The sequence below is a fragment of the Dendrobium catenatum genome, unplaced genomic scaffold (assembly GCF_001605985.2).
Source record: "Dendrobium catenatum unplaced genomic scaffold, ASM160598v2 fragScaff_scaffold_1639, whole genome shotgun sequence".
In the NCBI taxonomy this organism is placed as follows: Eukaryota; Viridiplantae; Streptophyta; class Magnoliopsida; order Asparagales; family Orchidaceae; genus Dendrobium; species Dendrobium catenatum.
In genome coordinates this window covers 1,538,585-1,550,209 of record NW_021320101.1, presented here as the reverse complement: position 1 = coordinate 1,550,209, position 11,625 = coordinate 1,538,585, and the positions used below count along the sequence as shown (strand labels likewise).

General features: G+C 32.4%; 1 pseudogene; it reads right to left on the bottom strand.

The window, feature by feature from the left end:
- Positions 1-420: 420 nt before the first annotated feature.
- On the bottom strand, positions 421-8,619 carry LOC110110665 (annotated as a pseudogene).
- Between the last annotated feature and the right edge of the window lie 3,006 nt (positions 8,620-11,625).

Genomic DNA, 11,625 nt, shown 5'->3' with positions numbered 1-11,625 from the left:
AATTGAAGCCAAAATGGTAATCATAAGGGTTAAGTTGAAGAAAAATATGCATTGATTTCACTTTGTAAGAGCCTGATACTGAACAAAAATCATCACAACAAGCGGTCTTTATTCTTTTTTAAGTATAAGCTCTTCTACAAAGAAAATTGACTTTTTACCTCTGATAATCAAAATTCTACCTCCAATAATTAATGTCATCACCCAAATTAAGCACATCTTAATGGTTTTCATCAACTCATATAAAGTTGTCTTCATTTGATATTTAATTATTTCATAAAATGTGGATACAACTAAACTTTTTTTTCATGACTACATTTATTGTCCCACTCGCCTCAATTTTATTGCCAACATGACGAAACCTATTCATTCTAGCCACATCAATACATTGCATTTAACACTATCAACTCGATCGATCCATCACTAGCTACAACCATGAGCCCCAAAGCCAATTTTTAAGTTCCCCACATCATAGACTATATTGAACCTGCGTTGTTGCATATTACCAATGATTACAACCTCACTATCATCATTATTTGCAGTGAAGGCTAAGCACACTTGAGAATTACTTTCCACGTAAACTATCCCCATGACATCTAAGTTAGCTGTCACTTCGCCATCATAGATCAATGATATCTCCGGCACGTCTATCTCTGAGTGGCCAGTGAGGTCATAGCATGTGTCGAGATTGTACAGTGGCGGTGCCGTTGGGTAATTGATCATTTCTTGTCGGAAAATGCTACGGAGGGCAGAGTAGGCAGTGGGTGGCAGGTGGCTAATCACTGTGCCAGAGTCTAACACGGTTCCAGGGCCGGTGAATACAGTAGGTGAAAGGACAAGCCTTGCACCCCCAATAGAAATGGCAATGAGCTTGAGGAAGTACAAGGATGGTAGGTTTTGGTTGGTTAGCATCGATGTATACTCCACACCAGCGACAGAGCTACCTAGTTCGAGATATCCAATTGTGTTGGACCCTGATGGTAGACAATATGAGAATACATTGTCATACAATTGAGTTGTCTGGGAAATAATTGAAACAGCCCCCCCCGGCCAAGGCCTAATACCCCATCTGCTTGTCCAAAATTCCCGCTATTATTATGTCCACAACCGTAGCGGAAGTTGTGTATAGTATCAGAGGAGAATGTCAAGGTATCTTGAATGAGGGAGCCGTTAGTATAAGAACCGTCGCCATATTCTACCTCGTAGAGACAGGTGGAGGTAGAGGAGCAACCATGACGATCAAGTTGGGTACAATAGTTTGAGTTGCATGAGATGTCGGTGAAGGTGGATGACTGGGTTGGGTCATAAAATGGGTCTTTTTGGGTATAACAGTTATCACAGGGGACACATTGGGTCCAAGTGAGATCGCTACCGGTGTCAAACATAACTGAGAAGGACCTGGTAGGGGTGCCTAGGCCTATGTCAACGATATAGTTGTTGGTACCAAGAGCACGGCCGATGCTTGTCGGAACTCCTGCAAAAAGAGAGCCGCCAACAGGGTTGAGGCGGGCATTGGTGTTGGCGGCATGGTGGTGAATGTAGTCGACACGGGCTTGGTCCCGACGGAGGAGCTCCACGTGGCAAAGCTTGTCTTGGCACGCCCTGGATGAGCATAGGCCGTGCTGGTGGACCACGTTGAGCCTGGAAGGGCTTGTGCCTGTCACAATTTAAACAACTAATTAAGTACGTATTGAGTTTGCTTTTTTACTTTTGCATAAGGTTTAAGCTTGAGATATCTATAAAATCAGCTTAAGCTTGTGATATCTATCAAATGAGTTTAATTGCTTCATGATTTATTATTATTCTAATTAATTTATGAAAAAATAGTATCCAATAGGGTATTTAGAAATTATTGAAATTGCTCGCAAACTTTTATCAGGCACGGAGCAGGGGCTGCTCGAAAATAGTGACTTGACGTCAATGACATGGTGTACTCCGGCAAGCTCTCGCGCTGATACTAGAAAACTCTCTTTTATTAGAAGCAAAAAGAAGAAGAGGTTGAGAAGAATATAACAAGTGTGTAGGGAAGAAGAAATAGCCATGAGAATGGAACTTTGAAGCTCTGCTTAGGATAATTTGGAGAAGTAAGCCTAGTGGAGGTGGGGCTTTATAGGCGGTGGATTATTATGCACAATGAGGTTATTAGGAATTCAGTTTAGAATATAAGTCATTGTTTTAAGGGAAGACTAGGTGGTGGAAGAACAAATCAAATCAGGGTTTGACTTATAAAGAAGGAAACAAATGTTTATTTCTCGGGCTTGTTATTATATTACCAACTTGTTGATTATTTCTTAAGTTTTACTTTGATATGATCTTAAAAATTAATTGCATTCCTATCAATCCAATTTTTTTGGAAGGTGTCGGCCATCAGATTTGGCTTGTAGACAGAAGGGGGAAAGGCGTGGCACGTGCCCCCCTTAAAAAATCACTTATTCAAAAGGATTATATACATATTATCAACAATTAATGAACAAAGGCTGACATAAGCCCACATATAAAACTTTCCCATTCATTTTATTTATTACAAGTTTTTTCCATTTCTAGTTTTCAATCCACCTTCTACCTAGACCATGCAATGCTTCAGGTATAGAGAGAGAGAAAGACTAATGGGGTAAAATATTGAAAGAGAGAGGGAGGAATGACTTTTCATTGTGGACGGAATGATGAAAAGAGATTTTGACATAGAGTTGGAGGGGAGAACTTGGCCGCATGCAAAACGATGAAACTGCACTAATTTTTGTAATTCTTCCTTTTAAAGTTATTTATTAATCCAGAGAAGTCGCCAACATCTTTTTATGTATACATGAAAATTATCAATGGTTCGTTTTTCCCTTTCGCTCTTCTCTCGCCCCCAAATGAAGACCTCCCGTGGCAGATGTTTGTGTCTTATAAGCTATAAGGGTCATGTTATTTGCATTCATAATTTTGATCTTATAGCTGCTCTTAGCTTTGGTAGTGAGATGGAAAACAGAAATATTTTAATGTATTGTAACCTTCAAAATGAGACAACAAACAAAACTATTTTAAATTAGGCCCCATATGATTAAAATTTTTGGCTCCGCCATTGCTTGTAGCTTTAACATAACAACTAATGATGAGTAATGAAAAGTTAGAATATTCTTGTAGCTTTTCCACGACATAACTTATTATTTTTAAAGGAAAAAAAAACAACAATTAAAATTTTGATAGTATTCTTTGTGAGAATTCAGATTAGGGCATAAGATAATTATCAGTTAATTAGAGGAAATTATATCAAATAATTAGATTTTTTACAAAATGGGTAATTTATTTTACCAAATAGAAAAATCTAACTCACAATTAGAACAATTTTTTAGCTATGTGTAGAATCTAATTGCATCGAACAATCAAGTTGTATTACTGTATGAGACCTCAATTATGTTGGTTGAGCTCATTGAGGGGTTGCATTGGTCCTACATGTGCTTGGGCTCTAGGAACCCATTTTTTTTCCCGTATAGCACTGCGACATTGTATAGTCGGGTTGGAGATAGGCAGAGAGAAGCATCACAACACTCTAGATTTTGACGGTATTATGTTGTCAATCAGACTGGAGATATAGAGTGGAGTGTCATGGAACTCCAAACCTAGTGCCACAATGTTGCAAGTGTTGCGCCTAGTGGTTCATTTTACGTTTGTCTCTTTATCTATAATGTTTAGAGAATAGTGTAATAAATAAAGAGAGATAAGGAGAGAGCAAGAAAGAAAGAGATGTGTTCAAATTTTCCCAATTTTCATAGTGAATTTCTTAGTTTTGAGTGGCATTAGGGTCTTTTTTAGATTTTCCACATTAAATCCTGAGTCTTTTTTTTTTTTTCCGCTGCATTTTCTCTTTCTTGTTTGTAAACTCTGTGTGGGTTATTTTCCCAACACAATCTTGTGAAGGGAAATTTCACTTAAAACGAAAGTGCCTATTTATGTGAGAAAAGGCTAATTGTAAATAGAAATTATTATGACACTTAGTGCAATTCACAAAAATGGAGTTTGTTACATAGATGAAAACCTGATGCAATATTGTAACTTAAAATATTTAAATAATTTTCGAAAAGAACAAATTGCAGTCGAGATTTGGGATTATTAGTTTTATTATAGGTGCACGTGAATAAAAATTTATATTATCAAATTTTAAAAAATATATTTTTTGTAATAAAAAATAAATAAATTAATTTTATCCCTATAAGCAATTCTAATTATAAATTATATTACTGAAAAATAACATATTTTTAAACATTGATAAAAAAAATGAGGGCAAAAATATTTTTTTTTAAAAAAAAGAGAATATATATTTCTTCCTTCTATTACAATATAAGTGCTTGCACAATTAACAGAGGAAAAAGTTAAAAGACTCTTCAGTAGTTCGACATTTGGCATGTAATAATGATCAGACAAAATTAAGAAATGACAGTATTTTAATAAACAAAGCATTTTTGAAAATTACACATTACTCTATAACAAAAAATTGTAGAAGAATGGATCATTTCAATATATAAGAAATCAATCATTATTAATTTACTATATCAACTAAATATATAAATAAGATCCATTTGTCAACTCAGGTTATAACAGACAAAACCCTTCCTCTCTGTTGACCTTTGTAATACAATAAAATAACAAAAAAAAAAAAATGAAAAAAAAAAAAAAAAAAAAAAAAAAAAAAAAAAAAAAATGAATAAGGGGTGAAATCATTACCTGTGCTCTGCCCGAAATCTCTCTACTCAAATCGAAACTGCCATCGCTACAGTGGCGTCATATACCCACGACGAAGCAAGCCGCTAGCTGCACTCAAGCTCCAACCTTTTCTTCTTCGTTTCTTTCCAGTTCACTACCAAGCCCTCCAGCCAGCTGAACTTCATCAAAGCCTGGAAAAATTTAAGAAACCATTGAACTAATAAGACAACTATTAACATAAAGCATGTGCATAAGAAAATTAACAGAAAGCCTAAACAGAAGAAAATAAAAAAACTTGATTATGTTGTTTAAAAGCGAGTAAAAGCAAACTCTGCTACCACATAAATCAAGCAAAGCTTCAAGAAGAACGCTGCTCTAAATCTTAAATCATCATGCAACTCAGAATTCAGGTAAGATCAAGCAAAATATATAAAACAATTAACTTTCCCAAGGTATAAAGTACTACAACAACAATAACAAGCATTCCTGCTACATTCGACCAACTACATGAATATTTTTTCTCCATTGTGTTATGTTAAAAGTTAAATTTTTATTTAAATATAATAAAAAAATAATAATTTTAATACTTTCTAACCAAGTCTTTTTAATACTTTTTCTCCATTGTGTTATGTTAATAGATCTAGAAAAGATTCAAGAGAGTGAAGAATACTAAGTTTGCATTAATTATGGAGACTAAAAATATCACATGAAACATCTTCATGGTGAGTTAGTTCACAAAAGCAAACAAATTATTGCCTTGAGGAAACACTATTTCCTACTCATCCACTTTCACATGGTTTGCCCAATTACTGAGTTTCGAACCACTACCACAGCAAAGTCAAAATAACAATGACTGTAACTTAACTTTCTTTAATTAACAAAGCATCTACTTCTTTTGATGCAATAATAAATAGATTAATAGTTGCTTAAATTAAGCAATAAAAATATGCAATTGGTTTACAAACGCAAATCCTAGTATAAAGTAGTTAAAGACATACAAGAAAAAAATGTATTTTATGTTCTCTTCTATGAGAAAAGTTTTCATTATTTTTCTTAACCATGAAACAAGAGGTAGAAAGATTCTCAATTTAACTATGAAGAGAATGATTTACTTACCAATAAGTTTTTGATAAAATATAATGGATCTCTTGTTGGTATTGAAAGAAGCACCTAAAGCATGAGGAAAGAATCTAATTATCTCATTCAAAGAGGTGAGATTAGAATTAAATTATAATTTTATCAAAATCTTTGACATCAACAATAAAGAAGAAATGTGAAATATTTGTTCAGGTTCTCATTCAGGCTCAGCGAGTTAGTTAACAAAAAGTAATTATATATAATCATTATTGGCTTGTTACTCATCATTCTAGCAGAGTACGTAGGATGTTGGTTGGACTATCTCTCTTTGCCAAGAAATTACTCAACCTACTCATGCTAGAGAGTGTAAGTGATTGATATCTCAGACAAGAGAAATGCTATCCTAAAGAGGAAGAATATGACTCAATAAGTGGTTGGACCTCAACCATGATTGGGTACCCAAGATGGAGAAAATCAATAATCTCTACTTGATGCGAGCTCTTCAATATCTCTGGTATTTGGAACTTGATTTGTCAAAAAATTTGCTACTCGAGGAGAAGCGATTTCTGATAAAGAGAACTCTCAAATGAGAGAATTTTTCAAGTCATTTGAGAGTATATATATATTGGTGTGGAAATATTTAAAGTAAGTCTTTATCAAGCATAAACAGATAAAGAAGTGAAGTTGTATTGAAAAAAAAGAATGAAAAGAATTTATAGATCAAGCAATAATACTGTATAAGAAGATTAGATATCTCTCCTGCATAGAGGACAACAACCATTCTTAACAAGATAGCTATCAATGCAGTGTACATGAAACATGTGTTGACAATATGGCAAACGCCTCACTGTTTCCCCAACTTGGATTTCCTGAAAATGATCCATCATCACAATGTTTCAGCATCTCATAGAACAAAATCAAAATCATTGTTCTCTTGTAAACAATTGTGCCAACCTGCAAACAAACAAAGCAGCTAATCCTTTCTCTAGAGCAATCCAAGTTATTTTATGATGTGATTTTAAGCATTGCTAACATATCTAAATAATATTTTGACATGCTGTGAGTGTCACCAATTTCAAAGATATCAATGGCTTCAAACATAAGGAAGTTCCAAAGCGCTCATCTTCAAATTATCAGTACTCAGGAAGGTTAAGGGACAAGTTTATTCAATTTCATATGAACAACAATCTTATCTATATAAATATTATATATCAAATGTGATGAGTCTGGTTAAATGGATGAAATTACTTTTGTTTCACCAGTTTTCATTGTGAAACGGCTTCTAAATCTATTATTTCCAAAAATAAAACCACAATAATAACTCGAAGCGCAAATACTAACTAATGAGCTTTTGATGGTGATGCTTTATTAATTATCATCCACCAGAATCATTTTCAACCTTGTGCTGCACATCATATTTTCTCTTATAAACAAATTACAATGATAAATCTCAATTTTAGTATGGCAAAATCTTAAGACAATTAAACAAAAGGATATCAATGAAACATTCAACTCACCAGCATAATACCAAATGCTGAAATAATGAAAGCAGCCACGACTTAGCAAAAAATGAACTGACCATATTAGTCATTTTATTTAGCATTCCAAGTATAAACCCTACAACGATCCCACGGAGCTTACACAAACCATGCCAAATCTTGGAAAAAGGATTCTCAATTGCAGCCATTTCTAAATCTCCATCTCCTGCCTTTTTTCTCTTCCTGACTACTCCACCCTTTGCTTCTTTCTTCATAATAAGAGGGGCAAATATTGCAGGAGCAACCAAAATCAATGCAGCAACTTGCTTTAAAATGAAAAGAGATATCATTTCAAAACCTAATTAAATAAAGATAAGTATTTCACCAAAATAACTCCTACCTTGCAAGATAATTAAAGGTTAAGGATTGTTCAGCCAAGAAACTCACGTGAGGAAGGAATCGAAAGCAGTTTTTCCCCCATTGAACTGGAAGTGTGAATCTGGAATAAAAATGTGGGCTTATAATAGTAGTATAGATAGATCAAATGCTAAATGTTAAGTTAATCCACAATTGATTTAGCAAAGTTATAGAAAGAATTAGAAGAAGAATGGGAGAAAGAGGAAGAGCACCATGGACCTCATCTTGCGAAAAACTGAAGAGGTGAAATTCATCTATGAGAAGAAGTGGGAAACTTTTTTAGCTCATTCGTGTGAAGAGGAAGAGGTGCACATCAACATACTGCATGACAGTATGTTTTTTTATGAGTTTTAATTTGAGTTTGATTTGAATTGCATTTTGATTGTACAAATTTGATTTATACCTATTTTATACCCATATCCAAATGTATAAATTAAATAAAAAGTTTTAATTTTTATATTTTTTAAAATTGAGATGAGCATAATGTAATCAACCTCAACACGAACAACTTTCTAAACTAAGACGACACCAGAAAATGGACCAGAATCATCAAAAACTAACTTTCTCTCACTAGAACCCTCACTCTCTAGTAGTTTAAAAGGGGGAGTAATAATTTTTGGTAAAATGAGTGTGTAATGGATTTTGATATTCTTATAAAAATTTCACCTTGTGCCATAGCGCTCTACCCTGCAACACCTCATTATCCCCATTATAGAGCACAACCCTGCAACATTGTAGCATTACTTCATTTAAAAAAAAAAAAATATTAGAGAGCTCAATGTTGCAGCGCTACCAACCTAGCACTGCAGTGCTCCCAAGGGAATAATTTCAAATTTTACAAACATGCACACAGACCTCTAGGACCCACTTCAAAATAGATTCACACTCACATGTATACAAAACACTCACAAACAAATGCAAAAGACATGAATGCAGAAGTTTAATTTCATTGCTCTTACCAGACCATGTTAGAACATGTGCAAGTGTGTGCCACTGCATGTATTACACAATCGTCCTCCATGCATCAACGAGCCATTAATATTTATACTAATTTCAATTTATATTTGTGCAGCACATTTATTCTTTATAAACTAGTATTTACACCCACCCATTGGGGAAGAGGCACAAGCCTATAAATCCAAGTGTCATTTATCCCCTTTGCTTGATTGGTGAGGAGCAATTGTCCTCCATTGATCCATGTGCCATTAATATTTATACTAACTTCAATTTATATTTTTGTAGCGCATTGATTCGTTTCGCTAACAAGAGAATGAAACTAACATTATAAAAAAATATATGGATCTAACATCATTATGTATGATAAATCATTTGATTAGTATTATAGACTGTCTCCACTTCATATAAGCTTAAGAGAAATGACTTCTTCGAGTTACCTAATTTGATACTCATTATGCTATTGAAGAGGAGGTGAAGTTTTTCAAGTCACCAATTGATTAAAAAACTCATATATTTTTCAATAATCAGGATTTAATTTCATTGAATTGTAAAATCTCATTTTGCATGATGTCTATAACCTTCTAAGACTGTGATACATGAAATGATGATGGTGTTCTACAAGGTCTTACCTAGATTTATTGAGTTTTTAGAATTATTTGATAAAAAATATGAACTTGCCTTAATCTCCTTACATGAAGTTTTACCACTACATATGAAGTTCCAAGATCTACAGTAAGGTAATTCAGTCAAAACGTTTAAATAATTTACAACATTTTTTGTACATGTATGATGATTGCTTTATATCTTATTTGTAGTGATAATTATAAATAATATGCAAAACAATACATAAGATAACTGATCAATGAGAAATCTTTCATAAGTTGCACCTAATAACATTCAATTATTAAGGGATCTTTTATATGTAGATTTATTTTATAATATTATAGAGCCATAAGTTTATTTATTATTATGATGTAAATTATCAATTTTATGTACAATAATTCTTTTATTAATATCATTTATATTACTTCTTAATTTATATTAGTTGTGTTATGGATGTTGACTAAAGTATTTTGAATTGCACAATTAAATTGCACTATGTGTTATATTTTTCAAAATGCTCTATGTTGTCTTTTGATTATTGTATTATATCTCCTAATATCATTTGTTGTGATTGCACTAACTATGTTGTATCAACTTTATAGTTCGCTATGTTATACATCTTATTTAAATCATGATCGAATCATTCTTAAATCATAATCAAACAATCTTTTAACCATAGTCAAATAAACTTCGAGCCATGACTAAACAGTTCTTGAATTATAATTGAATAATATTTGAACTATGTTCAAATTTTTTTTGAATGATGAGCTTATCATGATTGAACCAACTTTTATCATTATTCTAACAAAGTTTCACACATATATTGATTCATACTTGAATCATATTTTAATATTGCTCCAACTTTCTTCGATCAATGTTCTTATCATATTTGAACTTTACTAATACATGGCTAGTTCGAACAATTTTCAAACATGTATCAAATATGAACAAGAAACTTATTATATGGTTCTAATATTGTTTGAATTGTTTGAATCTTATTCAAACCAATGCAAGTTGCAACATACAAAAAAAATAATATGCAGCCAAAAGTGGGGATATTTTGGTCCAAATTAAACTTTTAGATATATTTCTCCAAGAAAATAAGTAGCGGATAGTTTTTTTTCTTACAATTTTTCCATTATGACAAATTTTCATTATTGGAATAAACATATTAGGCAATACTTTTGCAATCATACAATCTAATAAGTTAGGAGGATTTACATACACAACATTTAAAATTACTCTATTTTTATATCTAATAACTTTAATTTTTTTATTAATCTCCATCTTCTCCCCGCTCAAGATCTCGAAAAGCATCCCCTAAAAATCCCAAAATTTGGCGTATTTATGGGATTTCGCCGAAGAAGCGCACGAAAGAGATAAAGATGGTTACCTTCACAACAAGCAAGCTGCAGTTGTGACTTTTGATTTGACATCATTAAAGGAGGCAAAGAAGCTTCTTCAACGACTCTTTCAATACAATACTTCACATGGAGCACACGAGGCCGAAGCAACAATGAAGAAATGTCAACGAAGAAAAGCAATAGTAGCAAAGAAATAATGAAGATGAAAAGCAAACCCTAAATGACCTAGCTTTATCTAAATTAGAAATAAATAACATAATTTAAAATATTAATAATTAAATAATATAATTTAACTTAATTAAATAATCATTAGCAAGAGTATTAGTAAATAATTAGTTATTTTAAAAAATAATGAACCAATTAATTGGATATCATATACTTATTAAATAAGCAACTAAATAAGTAATTTGATAAATAGTACTATAATCAATAATTAAATTATTTGATAATTAAGCTAATTTCTAATTATATTATTTATCATTATAACTTATTAATGTTGATTAAAATTAAAATTAATAAGTAACTCATACTTAACACACTAATTAAATTCATAGCACATTAAATTCAATTTTTAAATAAATCAACCGCCTTAAATCTTGGATTACCTTGCCAAACATTATCATAATATTTTACAAGATTTAACAACTATATTACAAAATAGTTTTTAGAATTTTTATGTACTTTGGACATATGAAATCCAAATTTACAAGTTTTACTAAATTCTACTTCTTGTCAAACAACCCCTAGGCATGCTTCAAATCCAACTGTTCCTTGCGTGATATGTGTGCTTGGCTAATGATCTCTAAGCGACCGCCATCGACAAAACTCCGAGGTCAACCCTCTTTCATCTCCCGGCTCTGTGGAATCTCAATGGTTGGATTGTGTAACGCCTAGTGATCTAAAATAAAAGAATTTCAATTCTTTTCCCTTTATTGTCTTTTTAAGTTCATTAACAATCATATCTTTGGCAACCAATGCTCACTAATTGCATTCAGGAAAAATACAAATAATAGAACATTTAATTAAATTACTACAGTTAATATTTACAT